This window comes from Eulemur rufifrons, chromosome 7 (genome assembly GCF_041146395.1).
Source record: "Eulemur rufifrons isolate Redbay chromosome 7, OSU_ERuf_1, whole genome shotgun sequence".
Classification (NCBI taxonomy): Eukaryota; Metazoa; Chordata; class Mammalia; order Primates; family Lemuridae; genus Eulemur; species Eulemur rufifrons.
In genome coordinates, this window is record NC_090989.1 from 11,192,458 (window position 1) to 11,214,241 (window position 21,784).

At 40.4% G+C, this 21,784-nt stretch overlaps 2 protein-coding genes and 1 non-coding gene across 9 annotated transcripts in view; 2 read left to right on the top strand and 1 right to left on the bottom strand.

The window, feature by feature from the left end:
- ITSN1 (intersectin 1) overlaps positions 1 to 18,050 on the bottom strand; it is a 196,710-nt gene extending 178,660 nt beyond the window's left edge. For all 6 annotated transcript variants that reach the window (XM_069474971.1, XM_069474974.1, XM_069474976.1 and 3 more), the window contains exon 1: positions 17,785 to 18,050. The gene's annotated coding sequence lies outside the window, so the exon portion shown is untranslated. The remainder of the gene's footprint in view (positions 1 to 17,784) is intronic.
- LOC138388901 (U6 spliceosomal RNA) lies at positions 6,403 to 6,508 on the top strand. The gene has a single exon (XR_011234359.1). It is a non-coding gene; the product is annotated as a U6 spliceosomal RNA (small nuclear RNA).
- A 715-nt stretch (positions 18,051 to 18,765) lies between the features above and the next one.
- Positions 18,766 to 21,784, top strand: part of CRYZL1 (crystallin zeta like 1) — a 38,777-nt gene continuing 35,758 nt past the window's right edge. Inside the window, exon 1 of one of the 2 annotated variants that reach the window (XM_069474983.1) lies at positions 18,766 to 18,823. The gene's annotated coding sequence lies outside the window, so the exon portion shown is untranslated. The remainder of the gene's footprint in view (positions 18,824 to 21,784) is intronic. The other variant, XM_069474984.1, reaches the window with a different exon arrangement.

Sequence of the window (21,784 nt, forward strand, 5' to 3'; positions counted from 1 at the left end):
TCCCCGGTGCCCCTCGCCTTTCCTCTCCGCACAGTTGGCTCCTCCTAGCCTTGAGTGGAAGCAGCCTGAGGCCCTCACCAGATGCCCACTCTTGAACTTTCCAGCCATCAGAATCATGAGCCAAAGAATCTTTTTTTCTTGATATATTACCCAGCCTCAGGTATTCTGTTACAGCAACACAAAACAGACTAAGACAGTAGCTGAACAGCTTAGCTCCAGAATCCCTTTGCTACACCGCCTGCCTCTCAAGCATGAAATGACAAGAAATTTTGCCTGGTTGCCTCACTGGGGACTTTTTTTTAAGAAAATGCTAGCAGCTACATTGCTGATAAGTCATTTTCAAGTTCTAGTCTCCACTGTCTACACAAATCTTTTATGTAACTCTTGGTTCTAGAACTTGCTTCTTTAATCAGGTTAGAAATGCCACAAAGAGGTAAGCCCAAAAGCAGATGGGTGAATGTCATTTTAATCATCCTGATTTAGATCTTTTCTAACATTTCTGAATCTGACAAAAGACTATCTGACTCAACAGTCCATTACCAAGAGCATCTGGATTACATCTTGACTGCAATCATAAGAGGTCACAGTTGCCACCAAAGCCAGGGCCTAAAGGCCCATTTAACTAAAACCTGTAATTTACAGTACAATTTTCTATCAGTTAATGGCTTTGTAAACTGAATCTAAACAAAAATGTATCTCACAGGAAGAAGAAACCTAAAAGGTAATGTATCTCATAATAAAACCAATATGAACATAATGCTAGAGTTTTACATATTTCATTTTCTAAGCAGTAATTACAGGCATAACTACCTGGCATTATCTAGCACTGCAATGCCTAAAGAGGAATTTGAAGGAACGTTAGTCCATATGGAGAACAATGCTTTACAAACAATTCCTGCTCCTTTTAAAATTAAAAGGTAGACTAAAGCCCTGGAATGTGACTACACTGATAAAAGCTCATGTATACCAAGTCTTGTTTCATAATGTTATAATGCTGCTATTTACTAATGTGGCAAGTCAAGAATTTTTTATTTAAGTTCAGCCACCCAATATGCCATTTGTAGTTTTCATTACTACACGTGGTAGCAAGTTTGAGGTTCTGTTTCCTTACATGTAACGTAAGGGTCTTACATCTATCTCACAGAACTGTGGAAAACAAATGTTAGATGGCATATGTGAAAGACTTGCAGAATCCCTGAAATGTGACAAGTACTCAGTACTCACTCCTGTGTATGTATGGGAGGATGTGTGAGCTGAGCACAACTCTGACCTGTCCTTCATCTAAACGTCATTTACTTGATGAACTCAGCAGCATAAAACCCAGAAACTAGATGACACCAAAAAAGCATCCAGATGAGGAAAATGGGTACCACTCAAATAGTGGTTAATCAGTTTATTCCCTGTGCTAGACCTAACTAGGTGTAGTTACATTTCTAAGGGAGCAGGGAAAAAAAAAAAAAAAAAAAAAAACCCATCATCTATTTGCTCACGTTTCATTTAATTAAGGATAAGAAGGTTCAAAATGTAAAACATTAGCATGTATAAGTTTAAGTCACAAGAAGGATGTAAAAGGCTTTCCTGTTATGATGGGATTAGGTAAATTAACAACTGTAAATCGGAGATCCCTAGAAAATAGATGGATAGAGGTATAACCAAAAGTTCAGGACTAGGAATCAAAGGGAAAATGACTTGTAGCTGGGAGAAGTATAGGAGCTTTCACTTCAGTGACAGCCAGTTTGGCCTAAATGATAAAGTCAGGGACAGACTAAGGGAGGCTGAAGGAAGAAAGAGGGTTAAGGAACATGCTAGGTTGAGGGAAATAAAACGTAAAGGTGACAAGGACATTTTGAGGTACAGGTGGCCGAAGTGGGGAATGATGAGGTACAGATGGAAGAGAAGAGGAAAACAGGAACGTCAAAAAGGACAGAGCATAAAGCACTTTCATTCATTTGTAGAGACAGGATCTTGCTCTGTCTCCCAGGCTGGACTGCTGTGGCGTGATCAAAGCTCACTGCAACCTCGAACTCCTGGGCTCAAGCGATCCTCCGACCTCAGCCTCCCAGGTAGTGGGACTACAAGGACACACCACCACATGCGTCTAATTTTTTTAAAAAATTTTTTTTTGCAGAGACAGCATCTTGGTATGTGGTCCAGGCTGGTCTCAAATTCCTGCCCTCAAGGGATCCTCCTGTCTTGGCCTCCCAAAGAGCAGGAATTACAGGTGAGAATGCCTGTAACAATGGTGGGAAAAACTGCTGCCATATTAGCAGTGGCACCAAATTGTACTAGTGTCGTCTTTATATTCTTCACTGCTGTACACTCATATTAAAAACAAAAAAAGCCAGTTTCACATCAGAATGTCCTTGATGAATCATAAAAAATTATTACTTTATTAAATCTCAACCCTTGAGTACATTTAATACTTTTATGACCAAGTACTCATAAAGCAATTATACTAGTGCACCAAACTACAATGTCTTGAGGAAAAATACTTGTGCAATCATTTGAGTTGTGAGCTAAACTAGCCACTTTTTTCATGGAACACAATTTTTATTTGGCAAAACGATAACAGAAAAAACTATGGTTTTTCAGACTTGGGTATTTAGCAGCAGATTCTCAAAAAAGAAGTAAGCCTGTTGCTACAAGAAAACAACTAGCACTATTTTTTACTAATAATAAAATTGGAGCTTTGGATGAAAATTAGAATTTTGGAAAACTGTTACCTGCCATTTGAGCTAGTCTGCTTCCCAACATTTCAAGAATGTTCTAATGAGTGGTGATATTAAAAAATGGGATTTTGTAATATTATTTAATGAAGTATGTCAACATTTGGAAGATCTACATAAATCGGTGAACCATTATTTTCCAAATGACCAACACAGGATGTTATAAAAATCATACAGGGATAAAATATCCAAAGCGCAAGACGGATAAACAGATTTTATTGTAACAGAGTATGAAAAGTTCACTGATATGATTTCAGATTCCACATTGCAACTAACCCTTAAGAAACTACCAGTGTCAAGTTTTGGTATAATATCACAAAATAACCATAATTTTCTATAAATGCTATTAAGAGACTCCTGCTTCTTCCAACTATGTATCTGTGAAAGGCCTGATTTTCTTCTACTTCAACCAAAATAACATTTCGCAACAAACTGATTGCAGGAGCAGATATGAGAATCCAGCTGTCTTTTATTAAGCCAGACATGAAAGATTTGCAAAAACATGCAAAACAATGTCACTCTTCTGAATAAATTTTTTTGGTTTTGTAAACAGTTTTCATAAAAATGTTATTTATGTTAACATGTAATGGGTTTATTATAGCTATTTTAAATAAATATTTTATAAATTTCTCCATTTTAATTTCTAATCTGACAAATAGTGATTGACAATAACCCACATGAAAAAGAGCTCCTTGGGGTCCTCAAATCACTTCACAGTATACAAGGGTCCTGATACCAGGAAGTTTGAGACCTGTCACCTTAGGAGATAAAAATCATAGGGAAAGATTTCATTGTGAGTCAACACATGAACAGACTCCTCCGGCAACAATGTATATGTAAAATAAAGTAAAATAGGGACACCAGACCAATCAGGAAGCAGCAGCCATTAAGAGCAAAGTAGTAAAGTGAAAAATACCAAACGCCTGGGCTAAGACAGTGGGTGGGGGGTGGAAAGGGATGAATTCGAAAGATATTTCGGAGGCAGAATTAACAGAATCAAGCAACCAACTGTAGCAGCAGATAGAGTCCAGGCTGCCAGCTTAGTCCATGGCTAGCTTACATGTCAAAATTATAACAGCCTATCCACCTATCTGGTTTAAGGGCAGGTACTAAGACTATACTATAAAGAGATACAATACATAGACACTCTATAGACAGACTGATTTCTAACAAACGTTCTCTAACATCAACTGGGTGTCCCACATTCAATCCAATTCTGACACTACTAAAGTTAGTGCAGATCCCACAAGTTAAGGGCTTAGTCCCAAAACACTGCTCCTACTTCAGACACCAGCCTCAAGTCTTGCATATGCCCAATCTGCCACCACTTACATCAGACTGACTACAAATTTAGAGGTTCCCGTGATCCCCCTTCAAGTTCAGTAAATCACAAGGAAGACTCACCGAACTCAGGAAAGTGCTATGCAACTCAGGAATAGCCAAATGGAAAAGACTCATGGGGCAAAGTATAGCGGAGGGGAGGTGCACACCTGCCAAGCCCTATCCTCCTCTCTGGAGTACAGGTAGGTGCCTACCTCTCCACACACTAATATGTTCACCAGCCTAGAGGCTCTCCAAACCTCATGGCTCCAGAGTTTTCATTTGCAATGTCATTATGCACGCACGACTGATTAAACCATTAGCCATGTGACTAAGCTCAATCTCTAATCCCTCTCCCTTCCATGGAGGAGGTGGTGATGATGATGGTGGTGGAGGGCCAAGCCCCTAATCCAGTGATTTCCTGGTTGATTCCTCAAGACCAGCCCCATGCTGAGGTTGTCTAGCCCGATCCCCAAGAACAACTTCATGAGCATAAACTCAGACAAGATCCAAAGGGGCTCATTATGAATAACAAAAAACACTCCTACCACTCACACACATATATTTTATTATGTAACAGTGTATCTAACATAATTATTGATACATCGTAGGTAATCAATAAATAATTGTTGAAAGAATAAACAAAAGGATAGACAATACCATTCACCAAGATGGGATATACAAGCAGAGGAAGAGGCGGGTCAGAAGAAAGGTGGTAGGTGAGCTATGTTTTAGACATGTTGAATTTGAAGTGCCCCATGGATACAGTAAGTACTCCGGTCTGTGCATTGAGTATGCTGTCCAGTCAATGACAGACAGCATATACAATAGTGGTCCCATAAGATTATAATAGCATATTTTTACTGTACTTTTTCTATGTTTAGATATGCAAATATCACTGTTCCAACTGTTTACAGTATTCATTACAGTACCATGCTGTATAGAGGTTTGTGGCCTAAGAGCAACAGACTATCCCATACAGCCAAAGTGTATAGTAGGCTACTCCATCCAGGTTTGTGTAAGTACAGTAGACCCTTGGGTGCTGTTGTTACTCACCAAGTGAATGAACCCAGATCTTCCAAGCAACGCTTTGAACTGCATGGGTTGACTTATATGTGGAATTTCTTCCATCTCTGTCACCCATGAAAATGCACCACCAACCCCTCCTTTTCCTCAGCCTACTCAAGAAGATGAGGATGAAGACCTATTTGGTGATCCACTTCCACTTAATGAATAGTAAATATATTTTCTCTTATGGTCTTAATAACATTTTCTTTTCTCCAGCTTACTTTATTGTAAGAATATAGTATATAATACATATAAAATATGTGTTAATCAACTATTTGTTATCAGTAAGGCTTCCAGTCAACAGTAGACTATTAAGTTTTGGGGAAGTCAAAACTTTTAGATGTGGATTTTTGACTGCACAAGGGGGTTGGCACCCCTAACCCCCACCTTGTTCAAGGGTCAGCTGGACATTCTATGATGTTCCCACAATGACAAAATCACCTAACATATTTCTTAGAATGCTGTCATTAAGTGACACATGACTGTAGCTAGATATAAAGGGTTAGAACTCAGAAAAAGGAAACAAGTCTGGGTGTATACAGATAATAGAGTGGAAATGACTGTTCTGGAAGACAGTGGAAGGCCAAAAGGGGGTAGAAAAAACAGCCCTAAGACAGCAACATTTTAAGGATAAGAAGTCCTAGATATAACAGGGCAACACAGCAAGGAAATGGCTGAAATGACCCACTCTGAGGTCCCAGCTGCATATGGAAGGAAATGAAACTAAAGAGGAAACTGACAATCAGCGATAAAAGGGAGAAGGTCAAGAAAGTTTCTGGATGGGGTTGATGACCAGGAATTGTTGTAATCAGGTGTAAAGTATCTATAATGCAAAAAATAAATGCAACACATTTCAAGATACCATAAGCTCTTACCATCTACTTTTATCAGTCTCTTAGAACAAAACAAGCAACAAATCTCAAAATTAGGCCCATGACTTTCAGAAAAAGGTCGAATTGCTTCTTTCCTGGAGTCTAACAAGAAAAGCAGATGGCTAAAGAAAGAATATCACTTTCCAGTTCCTCCTTTTCCATAACATACACATTTTTCCAGCAGTTGCAGATGTACTATAAGAAGCCTCTAAGTATGAGCCAAAAAGAAATGCTAACACACCTTTAGGCACTGTAAAATCTGAGAAAATTTACAATTATAGAAGTAGTCAAACTGGGGAAAACGATGTCCACAGTTCTAAATTAAAGGTGACCTAACCAGATTCCGGATGAGTCTCCCAAACTCATTCTATATAGATCAGAATAGTAAAGTAGATTTTGTTTTAAAATGAATAAGAGTGCTCGCTTTGGCAGCACATTTACTAAAACTGTAACGATACAGAGAAGATTAGCATAATTAAGTAAAAATAAAAATAAAATGAATAAGAGACAACACAAAATTCTACTATGGGTAGTATATCGAGCATTTAAATTTAACAAGAAAACTTTATTCAGAAAGGTCAAATATATTAATACTTTTGGTTGTTTTGTTGTTTGCATTGCCTTATTAAAGGTTATCATTTAAAAGAAAAAAAAGAGGTCACCATATCCGTTTCCCATAAGATCACTGTAATATGAAGACTGTATTGGCCATCTGTTTCAACTGCCAAGCACTTGACTCCTTCTCCAACAGATCCCACTTCTCCTTTACCCGCTTCTGTTAATTCCAGGAGTTTAGGTACTAACCTCACCTACTGGGGCAAAAGGTAGATCCAAGGCCCAGGACAGGGAATGAGAGTACATATTCCCCTGCCTGTATGATCGGTTCAGGCACACAATCAAGCCACGCCAGTCAGAATCCTTGGACTTGACAGTATGTGAGTCAATATATTTCTAGTTTGCGCTTCTACCATTTGCAAATGAGACAGGTCAGACAGATACAAAGATAAACAAAGAAAATTGTGGCAATGAGGCAACCTTCCTTTGTCTTCCTTCTTTCTTCTAGAACCCTTCTTTTCTTCTCTTCCTGTCACTGTTTTTTCCCCTCCCTACCCAACTCCTTTTATAAAGTGGCATACTTAAACTTACCCCTGGCTTTTTAAAAAGTTAAGGATTCTTGACGCATGACGTCACCATGAGACAGAAAGCTAAGAACTAAGCCCAGCCCCAGGTAAACTATTCTGTGATTCAATTTCTTGGTATTTAGATATTACAGTCAGGAGCCTTGTTTCGGTGGCTGCACACTCGGACAGACCTCAAACTCACCCCTTACGTAGATGTACACAATACTGTACGCTGTGAATGTCTCTAATATCTTTTTTTTTTTTTTGCATGAGGTCAACATTTTATGTGTGTGTGAAAGGAAATAACACCACTGAAATTCTAGGACATTTAAAAGTAACCAAAATCTCTTCCTTCCTGTTTTCCCTGGGTTAGAGATCTACACACGTTTAAAACAGGTCAGAGGGAGTGTCCACATTTGTGAAATAATGTTTCCAATCAAACTGTGATTATCTCAATTAGATTAAATTTGGTTACTTCTGTTTTCTTGCTAGCCTTAATTTTTGATGTTGTTATATATTTACCTAGACAATAGTCAAGAAATAGAAGAGGTAAGGTAGTATGATAAAAAGAATATAGTACTGAGAACAAGAAGAATGTTTAGATCACAGTAGCAGAAACCAACTCCAGCTGGGGGTAATCTTAAGAACTCAGGAACAAGAATGCAGCTGGACCCAGAAAGGCCTGGAAGAGAAAGGCTTAAAACTGTCAGAGACTTGGGTAGTGTCCTTCTGCTTCTCTCCAGATACTTGCTTTATTTTCTCCATCCATAAACCACCTTTCTCAGGGCCAGACACAGAGGAACATAACAACCTATAATGCCTACAACTTTACCTTATGGCCCTTGAGCATGTTAAGGCCAAATTTCTCTTTGGGGCCTAATTTCAAATTTCCAGAGAAGAGACACTGGGCCAGTGTGGTCTTTGTGGGGAGGAAGAGGTTGGAAGGGATTGGATGGGTAGGTTAAAGGGCAATTAAGGGATCTGTAATGGGGCAGGCAGATATTCCAAAGGTTCCCATTACATAGTCCCACCTTTGTACCTTGGGTGTCACAATCAAAATAAGGAATCAGTCACCTAAAGTTCATTCTAGACTCTTGCTAAGAGTCTAAGAGTTTAACAGAACTTAAGTTGAATTTAAGAAATTAAAGAGTGACTAGCATTCACCATTTTGGGGGAGTTCATGCCAAAAGAGAAATACAAGTTAAAAAATAACTTGGTCTACATGAAAAACCCAAGAGAATTTTTAAAAAGCATAAAGCCTTAGAGGGCTGAGATTCTGTCTTGGTTCAAGGCTACACACCTATAGCAATGCCAAGCACACACAGCATGTGCTCAGACATTCACTGAACAACTAACTAAACACAGAAGTTCCCAACCATAGTGCTCTAAACGGGTTACAGGCATGCTCCAGATACTGCTGCCCTCAGCTTTGGGGGATGACACCTGTAATTTGTACTAATTATATTACTGCTAATGGAGTACAATATTATCTGACATTTCAGAGCTTGAAAAGCATTGAATACATGACCAAAACAGTGGTGGAACTAAGGGCAAGATGGCTGGTCACCAAATAAATTTGTATAAGGCCAATAGGCACTAAATAAACATTCACGCTCATCCGTAATACAAAAAATAATGCAGGTTAAACACAGGTGCCTAAGATTTTTTGAAAGGGTTTTACCCAGTAACAGGAAATAGGTATATTTCACACTATAAGGTAGGTAACAGGAAATAGGTATATTTCACACTATATGGGGAACACATAGGAGGACAGCATGCTGGGAAAGCTTTGGAAAATCTTTCCGTGCAAGAATTTCACCTGTCTTGGCCGGGCGCGGTGGCTCACGCCTGTAATCCTAGCAATCTGGGAGGCAGAGGCGGGAGGATTGCTCAAGGTCAGGAATTCGAGACCAGCCTGAGCAAGAGCGAGACCGCCGTCTCTACTAAAAATAGAAAGAAATTATATGGACAGCTAAACATACATATAGAAAAAATTAGCTGGGCATGGTGGCACATGCCTGTAGTCCCAGCTACTGGGGAGGCTGAGGCAGGAGGATTCCTTAAGCCCAGGAGTTTGAGGTTGCTGTGAGTTAGGCTGATGCCACAGCACTCACTCTAGCCTGGGCAACAGAGCAAGACTCTGTCTCAAAAAAAAAAAAAAAAAAGAGAATTTCACCTGTCTTTATTAAAGCAAAAAAATGGAAAGAATCTAAATATATCTGGCAATAAGTGACTGATTAAATGTATGATACACATCAAAAAAAAAAAAAGGCTGCAAATATATTCACAATATATTAAGTGAAAAACACAGGCTATAAAACTATACATACCTGAGGTTACAAACTGCCAAGGCCAGAAAGACTGAATTCAGCCTTCAGGTATGCTTTGCTTGAACCCTAGTGTGTTGTTAAAAATCGTGGCCCATGTAAAAATCCGAAGATTTCATATTAAATTCGTAATTCTAGATTTCCAGCTTCTCTTGAAGGTGTAGTAACACCAAAATGCATCCTTCCAGGGCCACAAAGATCTGGGCTGCCCGCCCTCAGCTGCCCCTGTAATGAGACTACCGTCAGTGCCCATAGCTACTAAAAGGCTGTCAGATTTGTCGGACTGAGCAGCTTCACACTAGGCACCTGCTGGATAATTCACCTGTTGACCCTCACAGGTATTAACAGTCATTAGCACTAGATGGTGAGATTCTCAGTAGGCTCTTTGTCTTCTTTCCTTATCTATATTTTCAAACATTTTCTTCAATAAATATCTATTGGTTGTGTAGTGAGAAAAAACGTTATTTTTTAATTACCAAATCACAACTGTATAGTATCACTTCATCTAACATGATCAAAACAACTAAAGATAACACATAATGACTGTGATTTAAAACTAATTGAACTTAGAAGTAATGTAAGGTTACAATTACTGCAAGACTTCCCTCCCTTTGATACTAATTAAAACTGCAGATTGGACAGACAACAGCAGCATTTCACAAAATAGACCTTCCTCAAAGAGAACAGCTTCTATAGACATTCAAATCTAGCTATTTTAAGGATTCATTTGCATACATTTAAGATTTCTTTCACCAAGAAAAGCAAACAAAAATTTCTATTAGAAACTTATATTCATAACCTCAATTAACTTAATGTTTATAAAGTTAAACAATTCTTGATTTTTACTTTACATGGCTATTTTATTTGATCAATAATAATAGTAGTTTTATGGGGTTCTCTTTCCCTCAGAGAACTTCACCAAGTTTACATAAATCACCATTCATCTCACACTGTCTCCGAGGCCTCAAAGAGTAAATCACATTATCCTCCTCATAAAGATAAAAGTACAAGGCTAGGGAGAAATGTCAACATCCACAGAGAACTGACAGTAGAGTCAACGCCAAGTTCCTCTCTAACCTGCCTCCAATCCACTCCCCACAAGACGTCCAGAGGCAGCTTTTTAAACAAAAGCAAATCATGGACTCTCTTCTTAAAACTTACCTTTAGCTCATTAGCTTCCTACTTCTCAGGGACTCTGAACAAAGTACAAACCAGGCCTCTCTCCTTGTCTTCTCCCCAATCTTTCAACACAAAACAACTAACCAGTTGGGTGTCCTCTAGGCAGCTACTCTAGGCACTGCTCTAGGGCCTGGGAACGAGGACTTGGACAACACAGACACACTCCCTGCCATCGTGGAGCTCACAACCTGGTAACCCTTCTATCAAGTTTTGTCCTCCTCGATTTCTCTAATTATTTAAAAAAATATTAAAATAACAACTGTAACAACTATATCTGAAGGGGCCTAAAAATAAGCAGTACTACTTAATAGATTTATTATCACCTACTGACTTTAATATTAGTTCTTTATCGTAAGTGAAGGAGGGAGAAGAAATAAAGGGGGGACTATTATTCATTGAAACCTGCTGTATACCAAGAATCCACTAATTTTCTTGTCAATTTCTCAAGGTTTCTCTCATTACTAGCTATATAGCTTTTATTCGTCAGTGGCCAAAATATAATATTCCAGTTCTGCAAAAATGGCGTAGGTGAGTTTCAAATAATTTCAGAAACTGCAAAATTACTTGCTTTTAAAATCTATTTTAAGTTAAACTGTAGAAATGAATTGATTTTTATAAAACACTAGATCTGCAATGAACAAACTCTTATTATAGATAATATACAGGAATGGCGTGTGTGTTTATACAATGGCTTATAATATGACACTGTGCTCTTGTTAGAACCATAAAACTGCTCAAGAAATTTGCCTTGGAGGCCAGGCCTGGTGGCTCACGCCTATAATACTAGCACCCTGGGAGGCTGAGGCCGGAGGATCGCTTGAGGTCAAGAGTTCCCAGACCACCTGAGCAAGAGCAAGACCCTGTCTTTACTAAAAATAGAAGAAAAAAAAAATTAGCCAAGCATGGTGGTGAGCACCTATAGTCCCAGCTACTCATGAGGCTGAGGCAGGAGGATCCCCGAGCCCAGGAGTTAGAGGTTGCTGTGAGCTAGGCTGATGCATGGCACTCCAGCCTGGACAACACAGCGAGACTCTATCTTAAAAAAAAAAAAAGAATAGAAGTTTGTCTGGGAGAGAAGTAATTAGCCCCGCATGCACACAGATACACAGACAAATAGGTAGACACACACACACACACACACACACACAATGAATGGTTTCAGTGGCATCTTGTTTTAAGGTTTATCTTAGTCTGTGTCCTCTTTAACTAGGTTGGTTAAAGCCAGTTGACTATCTTGCAAATGCATGCCACCAGGCACCAGAAGGACTTCCAGATAAAATGCAAGAAGGGACAAGTCAAATGCTCACCAAAGTGACAGAAGATCAAAAGCACTCTCCTCTGCTATTAAGAGAGGATGTTTAACTTTAACCACCTTTGACCACCTGCTATGACCTTGTTGTTTTCACATTCAAATTCAGTTGAATCCAAAACTCTGCCACATCCCTCAGTTCAACTCCTGGCTCCAGCACTCAATGAAATGAAATGCACTCAGTACCACTCCCACGTGGCCAGGTAGAGCCCACACCACACAAGAGCAGTTTTGGTGACCAACTGAAAACTGAGCCACAGAAGTCCTACCTAGCTAGGCAGCACAGACAAATTCAGGCCAGAGAGCTGAAGCCAAAACAATTTGACCAATGTTTTCTCTGGGCAGCAAGCTACACAGGCAAGCTACCTATCATTAATTCTACTAAAAAAAGGTTAAAAGAGCAGTGATGAATTCAAATAGATTAACTTGTTGACATTCACGTAGAGGGCTACAAACTTTACTAACAAAACTTTAATAATATTCTACTGTCACATTTATTAATAAAAGTTTTGTTGTTTACTTTTTAATGACCTCCCAGTGGACCTGTGACATCTCTCTACACTGAGACCTTTGCATTCCTGAAGTGAACTTCCACAGGCCACTTCCAATCCCCAAACTGGCCAACATGGAACCATCTGGCCAGACTCCCGGCTGTCCCACTCATCACACTTCCGTAGAGTCTTGTGGTTCTAAGCCAAGTACACACCACAAGTGAACTGCCTTTTCAAATTTTACTAGTCTTCTCTAGCACTCTAATCTTGTTTTTCATGGAGGGGTACTTTAGGAAAACCACTACAGAGTACAGGATAGCAAGACTGCTTTGAGGGATGAATGCTGCTGTGCAGTTGATGAGGCTTATTTCTGAGCTAACTTAATGCAACCAACTCTTCAATGAAAGGGATTCAAATTTGTGCCCCACCTAATTTATACATTAATATACATCAGGAAACCTCCAAGTTACTCTACAACAGAAAGTAAGAATGTAAAAAATGCCAGGTGCAGTAGTACAAGCCTGTAATCCCAGCTACTCAGGAGGTTGAGTGAGGAGGATTGCTTGAGCCCAGGAGCTTGAGGCAAGCCTGGGCAACATAGCAAGACCCAGTCTCATTCATTCATTCATTCATTCATTAATAAGAATGTAAAAAGTATCCAAATGCCTATAAAACATGCCCAGAAAATAGGCTAAGAATTTTGGACTCTATAGTTAAAAATCTGCAGCCACTTTTCTGGCCCTCTAACTACTGGTACCTCAGTTTCTAAGGCATCTGTAAGATGAGAGTTTTTGTGAAGGTTAAGTAAGTTAACGTATACAGAATGCTGCAAAAGGACTTAATAAATGTTAGCTATCGCTATTACAGGTGCACGAGTTTTTGGACTTTCCATATCACACCACTGAACAGGTTATACTAACATCCCATTCTTCTTCCTTAAAGTAGAAATTCACTACATTTGTCACTGGTTAGTTAAGTCACTCCAAAAAAGGGGAGTAGGGGGGAAGAAGGGAAGACAGGAACTCTCATATTATACCATAGTCAAAGTATAAATTGCTACAATCTTTCTAAATGGCAAATTGGAAGTATCAACAAACTTAAAATTTAGCATAGCCTTTGATGCTGCAATTCCCAGAAATTTATCCTAAGTAAAATAATCTCACAAGTATATATAGAGACACATGTAGAAGGATAGTCACTGCAGGGTTATGGGTAACAGTGGAGGGAAAGAAGAAACAAACCAATGTCCAATAAAAATAAATTGATTAAATTATCACAGATCCATAAAATGGGATATTACTCAGTTTCTAAGACTTATAACTGACAACATAGCCATGGGAAGACACCATGATAAGATTTAAGCAAAAAAAAAAAAAAAGCAAGTTAGAAAACAATCATATGTATAAGAGGATCCCATCTTTGTTACCAATAACTGTGTATCAATAGCTACATGCACACACACACAAAAAGGGTTTAGAGATGTATATGCAGGTAGTAGACTTTCAGGTATTTTATAAGTACTTAGAAAATACCAATTCCAGAGCCCTACCTCCAGTTGTCTGATTCTGAGGTGAAGTGACAGAAACCTGTATTTATAACAAATACCTCAGTTAATGCTTATGTATTTTATGGCTTTCTACTTTTTACTTTTCTGTATTTATATTTTTCCACCGTAAACATGCAGTTAGTTTTTTAAATGCAAGAGATATTAGCTGATCATCATAAACTGATTATCTGATTGATTCTAAAATAATTAAGTTAGCAAAAAGTGATTGCAAGATGTAGCTTTAGTTTTAAAACTTATATTTACATATTTGGTAATTTATTTTTTATTTTTTTTTTTGGTAATTTATTAAATATTTTTAATGTTCAGTCTAGTTATCCAATTGAAAAATTATATAAACTTAGTACCAAGAAATTACTGCGACTTCTTTTTTAAGTAATAGATGTCTATTTACTACCATAAAATACAATGGTTCAAAAATTAAATGGTTTAGCTTTTGAGTTTTATAGATTTTTATACATCCCAGTTCTTTATCATCATCATAACTAACACATTTACTAAATAGATGTGTCTCAAAAACTTATGAAAGCACTTAGAAGTAGTTAAGCTTTATCTACTATCATTATTCCCATTTTCAGCTGAGAAAACTGAGGCACTGAGAAGTTAGATCAAACTCACAGATTATGTGTGGTCAAATCCAACTTTCTCCAGAGATTATGCTCTTAGCTATCCAGCACTGTTAACTACATAATAAGTTATTTGTTATTTATGGTTATTTATGGTGCCCTGTGGTGGACTCTAGAAAAAAGGAAGTGAAGGTCAAATTTTATTAGCATGAAAAGTGAAATTGGAAAATATACCAACTTTCTATATTTTTAGAAACCAATTTTTATAGCAGTATGTTGGGCTTAGCATAGCTTATAAAATGGTATTTTGATATAATGATAATAAAATGATTTGCCACTACACTGTGACTTAAATTTATATTTTGAGTCTCTAAGCAAATATTTTCCTAGGAGTCTTCTTTTCAGCTTATCACCTTGAGCATGCTATGCCTGAGAAACGCTCTCTCCTTCCAAAACTAACCAAACTTACAGAAGTGGCTGAGGTATAGTGCCTGTGGCTCCTAATTTATAAAATCAGTGACTACTAAGTGATGAGATTAATTGGACAAGTAAAGTTTCAAAAAATTGGCTTCAATACAATCACTCAACATTTTATCAATTTCCTCCAGGCACTATTTTAGGCACTGAGGATAAATTGCTGAACCAAAGTCTCTGCACTTCCGAAACATGTATTAGGGGTACAATTACATATCTGAAGGTCATAGCCAATAGTTTTTAACTAGCAGCCTACGGTATAAAACTTATTCTGCCACTTGAAACAATTGGTATTCACTTCAGGAGCTAGCCCTAGGAGATGCTCAGGGAAAAAATCACAATGCCAGTGGCTCTCCAATTTTCCTGTGCAGGAGAAATTCCTGAAGAACTTGTTGAAAATACCAATTTTCAACCAGAACCCTACCTCCAGTTGTCTGATTCTGAGGTAAAGTGACAGAAACCTGTATTTTTAACAAATACCTCAGTTAATGCTTATGTAAGTGATCGGAGGTCCAGACTTTGAGAAACCCAACCAGTAAGTGGAACCATTCAGAAGAGAATGATCATTTAGAAGGAAAAATATCTAAGGCAGAGGAATTTGAACTGAATAATATAAACCCAACTTCATGTAATTAATTCTTCATAACTCTTAAATTTAGCAAATGAAAAAGATGAGTAAGAGTAGAGGAATTTACCAGCACCTCCTCCTTAATCTCTTACAGCTTTGAGAGTTTAGCCCAATCTAGGCATTTGGGGAAAAGATAAACTCAAGCAGAGTTCTACTACCAACATGAGAGATAAACATTAAGAAAAAGAAAATTGTGAGTCAACTGCAGGAAAAAAAAAAAAAACGCTATGAGGGACAAACATTTCAGGGAACTAACTAACTTGCTACCACTCATTTTATGCCCTATTTCACAATGCTTAGTATCTGAACAATCCACAGGGTTCCAAAGTACATTAAAAATTTGTTTATTTTCTCTCTCAGGCAGAATAATAATAGAGTTTTGTGACGGTATCATGTGCCTCAGCAATTTCAGCAGATACATTCTTTCTTTTTTCTTATTCTCCAAAGTGCTTCAGGAAGATACATTCTGAGATAATGAAATTCCAATTTCTTTAAATGTACTATGAGAAATGATTCTTACTGGACTACTTAGAGGCGTCTGAAATAATCTTCACACCATCACTAAATTAGTGTCTCTCATTTCTTAATTTAGATAATTTAAAAGTTCCCGGGGTTCTTTACAAACCCTCCTGCAGAAAGAATTTCTCTTCTGTACGTAAATTTTTAACGTTTTTAGTTATAAGCAAACTCCCATTAAAACGACATAAATGTTTCAAGCAAACTAGTAAAAAAAAATTATAACAAAAACATAATATTTTGTTCTCAGAGACAGACAAAATAGAAATAACTATGAAAGGTGTTTAAGCTTCTGAACTCTCAACCTTAAAGTCATCTAAAAATAAAGGTATCCCAACAAATACATTCCTCCTATTTGCAGGGTTCAGAGTGGCACCATGCAAACCAGCTGGCCTGCTAGTTCCTGCCCTCACATCCGGTCCACTACATAATCATGAGATCTCACTGGCTTTCTCTTCATCCGTTCAACAGGATTAGTAAAACTGCCTCCCCGCTGACAGAATTGAGGTTTTCCAGATGCATTTGTTTGTACGGCATTTGCTTTTATTATCTATCCTTTTTATTGGCCTTGTTTTTATTATCTATACGTTCTGACCACGGGAATAGCCAAGAGAAGGATGCCAATAGACACGCACAAAGAAACGCATCTGGCCGGAGTCTGCATATACTGAAATGTTCAGAATAGCACGGATGATGACAAAGTTCTAAAGGAAACTTTCATATTGAAGAGGCTATCAAAAATCCCCACAGCCTCCAACTCAACAGAAAAGCCGCTAATCTATTTCTTCAAAAGCAAAAGCCTCCTTTAGTCCGAATCACAACAAAAGATTGCCCATAGGAGATGAAATCTACGAAGTTGCCTTCTAATCCTAAAACAACAGAAGTGAAGGAAGGTGCAGCCTATTCCTCCTTGCTTTCCTTTTCTTGGGAATTCTGAGTACATGTCCTCGTTCCAGCGAGAGACCGCAATTGTGCCTCGGGTCCACACGGGAAATCGCGTCGGTGCGAGAAGGGAAGGAGAAGCGGCAGACCCCGCAGACGCGCTCACAGGGCGAGGGGCGCCGCTCTCTGTTAAATACCATCACAGGCGGCCCGGCGGCACCACTTAGGGCCAAACGGCATTGACTGCCCTTCACTGACAGGAATTTTGCAGGCACGCGAGAGAGAAGAAAAAGGGATGAACCGGGGCTCCACGCTGGGGAGAGGCGGGCGGCGCGCTGCCGCTCCCCGCGAGCTCGGTCTCCCGGGAGGCGGGCGAGACTGGGCCGGCCCGTCACACTCCGGCGGCCGAGGGCGGCGAGGTCAGCCCTAGAAGGGCCGTCCGCCCCGGAGTCCCCCTCGGGAGTGAGCGAGCCGGCGCGGCCGGCCGGGGTGCAGACGCCCGTTCAGCCCCGAGCCCGTCCCACGGCCTCCCGGCGCCGGTCAGCCGACCGCCCCGCCGCCGCCCCCGGGAGGAGGGGAAGGACGAGGCGGGCGGCGGCCGCGCCACCCGCGCGCGCGGCACGGGGTGAAGGGCGGCCGGGGAGACGGGCGCCTCGGGAGGCCATCGCGCCGACCCCCGCGCCGACCCCCGCCGCCGCCGCCTCCTGCGCCCAGGCCGCCGCCGTCCAGCCCACTCCTCACCTCATCTCCAGGCGGGTCCGCGCTGCCGCCCCAGGGACAAATCAATGCAGCTCACACGCCGCGGGGAGGGACGCAGGAGCCGCAGCCCCGCACACCATCCCCGCCCGCCTCTCCGTCCGTCCCGGGGCCCGCTCGGGATTCTGCCTCGCGAGCCGCCGTACTACGGAGCAACCAAGCTGCGCTCCCTCCCCTCGCTCCTCCACTCCTCTCTACCTCCGTCGCTCCCTCCCTCGCTCCCTAGCTCCCGCCTATCTCCTCATCTCCCACCTCGGCCTTCCCCCGCCCCCATCTCCCCTCCGTCTCCGCCCACCGGTGGGTGGGGACAACAGCCTACCAATCGGAAGGAAGGGCCTGCACCTCCTCACCGCCCCCCACTACTGGCCCCGCCCACCGCCGGAACCAAAGCCGGGGGGAGCCGAAAACCTCACAGGGGACGGAGTGACAGACGAATAAGCCAATCAGGAGGTGGGGAGGGGGCGGGACTAGACTCCCTCCTCCCCACCCCCCCCTTTACCCGCCCCCTAGGAGGCTTAACAAGAGGTTTCTGGTCTGGGGTTTCCTTATCGTGGATTTTGGTGATTTTGTTCTACAATTTCGTTGTATCTGCCCGTTGCCGTGAGAGGCACTAGATAGGATACATTCACCTAACTTAGTTACGGAAGGTTTTAAAGGAAAGAATAATGGGGAAATGAAAAGGGAGGTGGTAAGGTATTCGATTGGAATGAGGAAGGGTGTGGCCTTTAGCTGAAATCTGCATAAAACGGAACCCATCCTAGGCGACTCCAACTTCGCCCCATTTATCGGTCGCCCCTGGGGCGGTGCCTCGTCTCTCCCCCAGCGGAGCATGCCGGGAGGAGTAGTTCCGAGGTCGGTTGCTATGGCGTTCTCCACAGCCTCCCGGAGGCCGACCCCGCCCCACGGACTGACAAGTGGCCTGACCAATGGGGGCAGCCCCTGGGCTGAGGGGGCGGGTTCTCTGCGGAAGGACGCGGAGGTGGCGGTGGCGAAGGCTCAAGCCGTTGGGGCCGCTCAGAGGCAGGTGAGCCCGGGGATAGGCGTTGTGTGTCTTGGGCAACAGGAGTTTGGGCGAAAGATCGGGAGACGCACCACGTAACCGTCCGGCCCCGGGGAGGAGGGTGGTTCGCGTTGCATCCCAGCCTGAGACTCGTTCTTGCCCGGGCCTAGCTTAACTGAGGCCGCTGAGGGGCGGGTAAGGCTAGATTTGACGGACGATTTCCTGGCCCTTTGCAGGTTTGGGTTGTAGGTTTTATCTTAATTTGCATAACCCGCCACTTTTATGGAGGCAAAAGTCTGAAAGATCCTTTCTCCTTAATCTCCCAGGTTGAATTCCCCCCGCCCCCCGGCTTATTTTTGTTCCTATAATTGGAATTTCTTTTTCTTTCTTTAGTACTCCTTCGCTGCCACCTCTTTCTTCCCCTTCACGTTTCTTTTTCGGAAAGCAGTTACCTAAAGCAGTCGTATTCACATTTATGTGGCTTTTGGGCCAGATTGCCCTCTTCATTAAGCTAACTAGCGGAATACTCTGTAAGAATCACGTTAGGATCATGTTAAATCTGCAGATACTGATTCTGTAGGTCTGAGCCTGGGTCTGCATTTCTAATAAAATCCCAGGTGTTGTCCATCCACGTTGTAAGTAGCAAGGTTCTACGCAAGTCCAGTGCAAATATAATGCTAGCCACTTATGTAATTTTCAGTTTTCGGGTGACCACATTAAAAAAGTGAAAAACATGTAAAATTAATTTTAATTATATGTTTCATTTAACCCAATAGGTCCAAAATATTATCATTTCAACACTTACTCAAATATTTAAAAATTGAAGTGTTTCATATTCTTTTTTTAGTATTAAATCTTGGAAATATGGTGTGTATTTTACACTTAACAGCACTTCTCAATTCTGACTAGACACAGTTCTAATGCTCAGAAGCCACCTGTGGCTAGTGGCTACTGTTATTGGACAGTGCAAATCCACTGATATAATGGTCTACTGCAGAAATTAAAAAGCGTTGAAAGTAAGATTGCAGTGACCAAACCTTTCACTGCTCAGTGAGATGGGCTTCAGAACTACTTTAGAGGTTCTCTACCCAACTTACAGAAATAATAGTAAAAATAGCTAACATTTATTGAAAGCATGGTGTTGTGCTGAGTGCTTTGAATGTATTATATAATCCTTACAGCAACTCTTTGAAGTAACTACTATTATCCCTATTTTATAGGTACGGGATCTAAGGCCCAGAAAGGCTAAAATTAAGTAGCCCAAAGTCATACAGCTAGTTAGTAGGAGAGCCAGGATTCAAACTGGTTCAGTTATGACTTCTGTATCCTATCCATAGATCACTGCAGTGTAAAAATTACTACCTTTTATCACTAATTTCACTTCGTTGATGCCTCTGTTCTAGCGTATGGCAGGGGATAAATGTTCAGATTTGTAACTGAGAGGTTTCCCCATACAAGATCAATCTGCCAGTCATATGCAATCAAATATTTTGGTAGTTTTACAACTCTCCGGGCTGTGCATTTCAAATCAAAGTTCTGGATTGAAGAAGAGAGTTGAAAACCTCAAGGAGATACTTAGGCCTCTGGACCCTGAGCAATAGTGAGTCTTTTTTCATTTGTATACCTCCTGAGGGAGGAGGGCAGGAAAACGGTTGGGAATTCTTAAAGTGCCTCACTATAGAATCATAGTGGTTTTTGGTTTTGTTTGTAGTGAACTTCTTTTCGTTGTTAAAAATGAATGTTTTCTTAACCTTGTAAGCATGAAATATTTTAAAGACAACTGTATACTTTTTGTAGGCCCAGTGAACAGTAGTACTACATTGAGCTAAGGAGAGTTTTATGAGTAGAAAAACAAGGATACACATATCCACATATGCTAAAATATGGTATTTTACAAAATAATTTTTTCCATTTTTATACATAATAAACAATACATCTTATAAAATTATTTTTTCTTGATTTTGAATTTATTAGTAAATATTCAATTAAAATTACAAATCATATTTTTCATTTGAAGCAAGAAATGGTTTCTTTAGAATCCTGTAGTGAATTAGAAAATTAAATAAGCATTTACAAACTGCAATAATGTTAGTAGGTCGAAAAGATCAGTTAAATCAGTTAGAGGGGAGGGAGTATAGTATAGTAGTGTTTAAGGAGGATTCTTCATTGCTTGTATTGTTTATATTTATAGTGACCATGACCTTCACCTGCATTGTTCCAGTGTCACATGATTAAGCAAGCATAAAGGGAATACTCATTCATCACACCATTGGCTCCCTTGTTCCCCAGTGGTATAATTTGGGAAAATACCATGTTAATTCAAAAATATGAATGAAAGTTAAGCTTCTGTTGTTCCTAGATCATGCCGTACACTGAATAGTAACTGGACCAGAGATTTCCAGTCTTTGGGATAATGACCATCCCACCCCACTTCACCCCACTCCCCACCCCCACCTCCAGAGATACTAGTAGGAGAATGCTCATGTAAGAAATCCTAGACTCTTAAGTTAAAATGTATTCTGAAAATCAGCAGATAATAAAAATAAAGCTTTCATGGAGGTGGGATAGGTAATCAAAAATTCTTTTGAGACTCAAAAGAGGTCTTTGTTGAGAGACCGTGCTAGATAGGCACATGTTGGAAACCACTAGTTGCATAGATAAGCAACAATTTGACATCTTCAAGCAAATGTCTCCCTCCCCCCCCCCCCGCCTTTTTTTTTTTTGCTTATACCTAAAGACTATATAAAAAAAGAAATAATTTTTCTTTTCTGCTTCTTTATCTAGCTTTAGCTCTCAGGTTGTATAAGATGTAGAGATATGCCACATATTGCCTACGGCCATACCTCCCTGAATACAACCGATTTCATCTGATCTCTGAAGTTAAGCAGGATCGGGCCTGTTTAGTACCTGGATGGGAGATATGCCACATATATATAAATTCAATCGAGTATGTCTTGATAATATGCATTGAAATCTAGATTATCA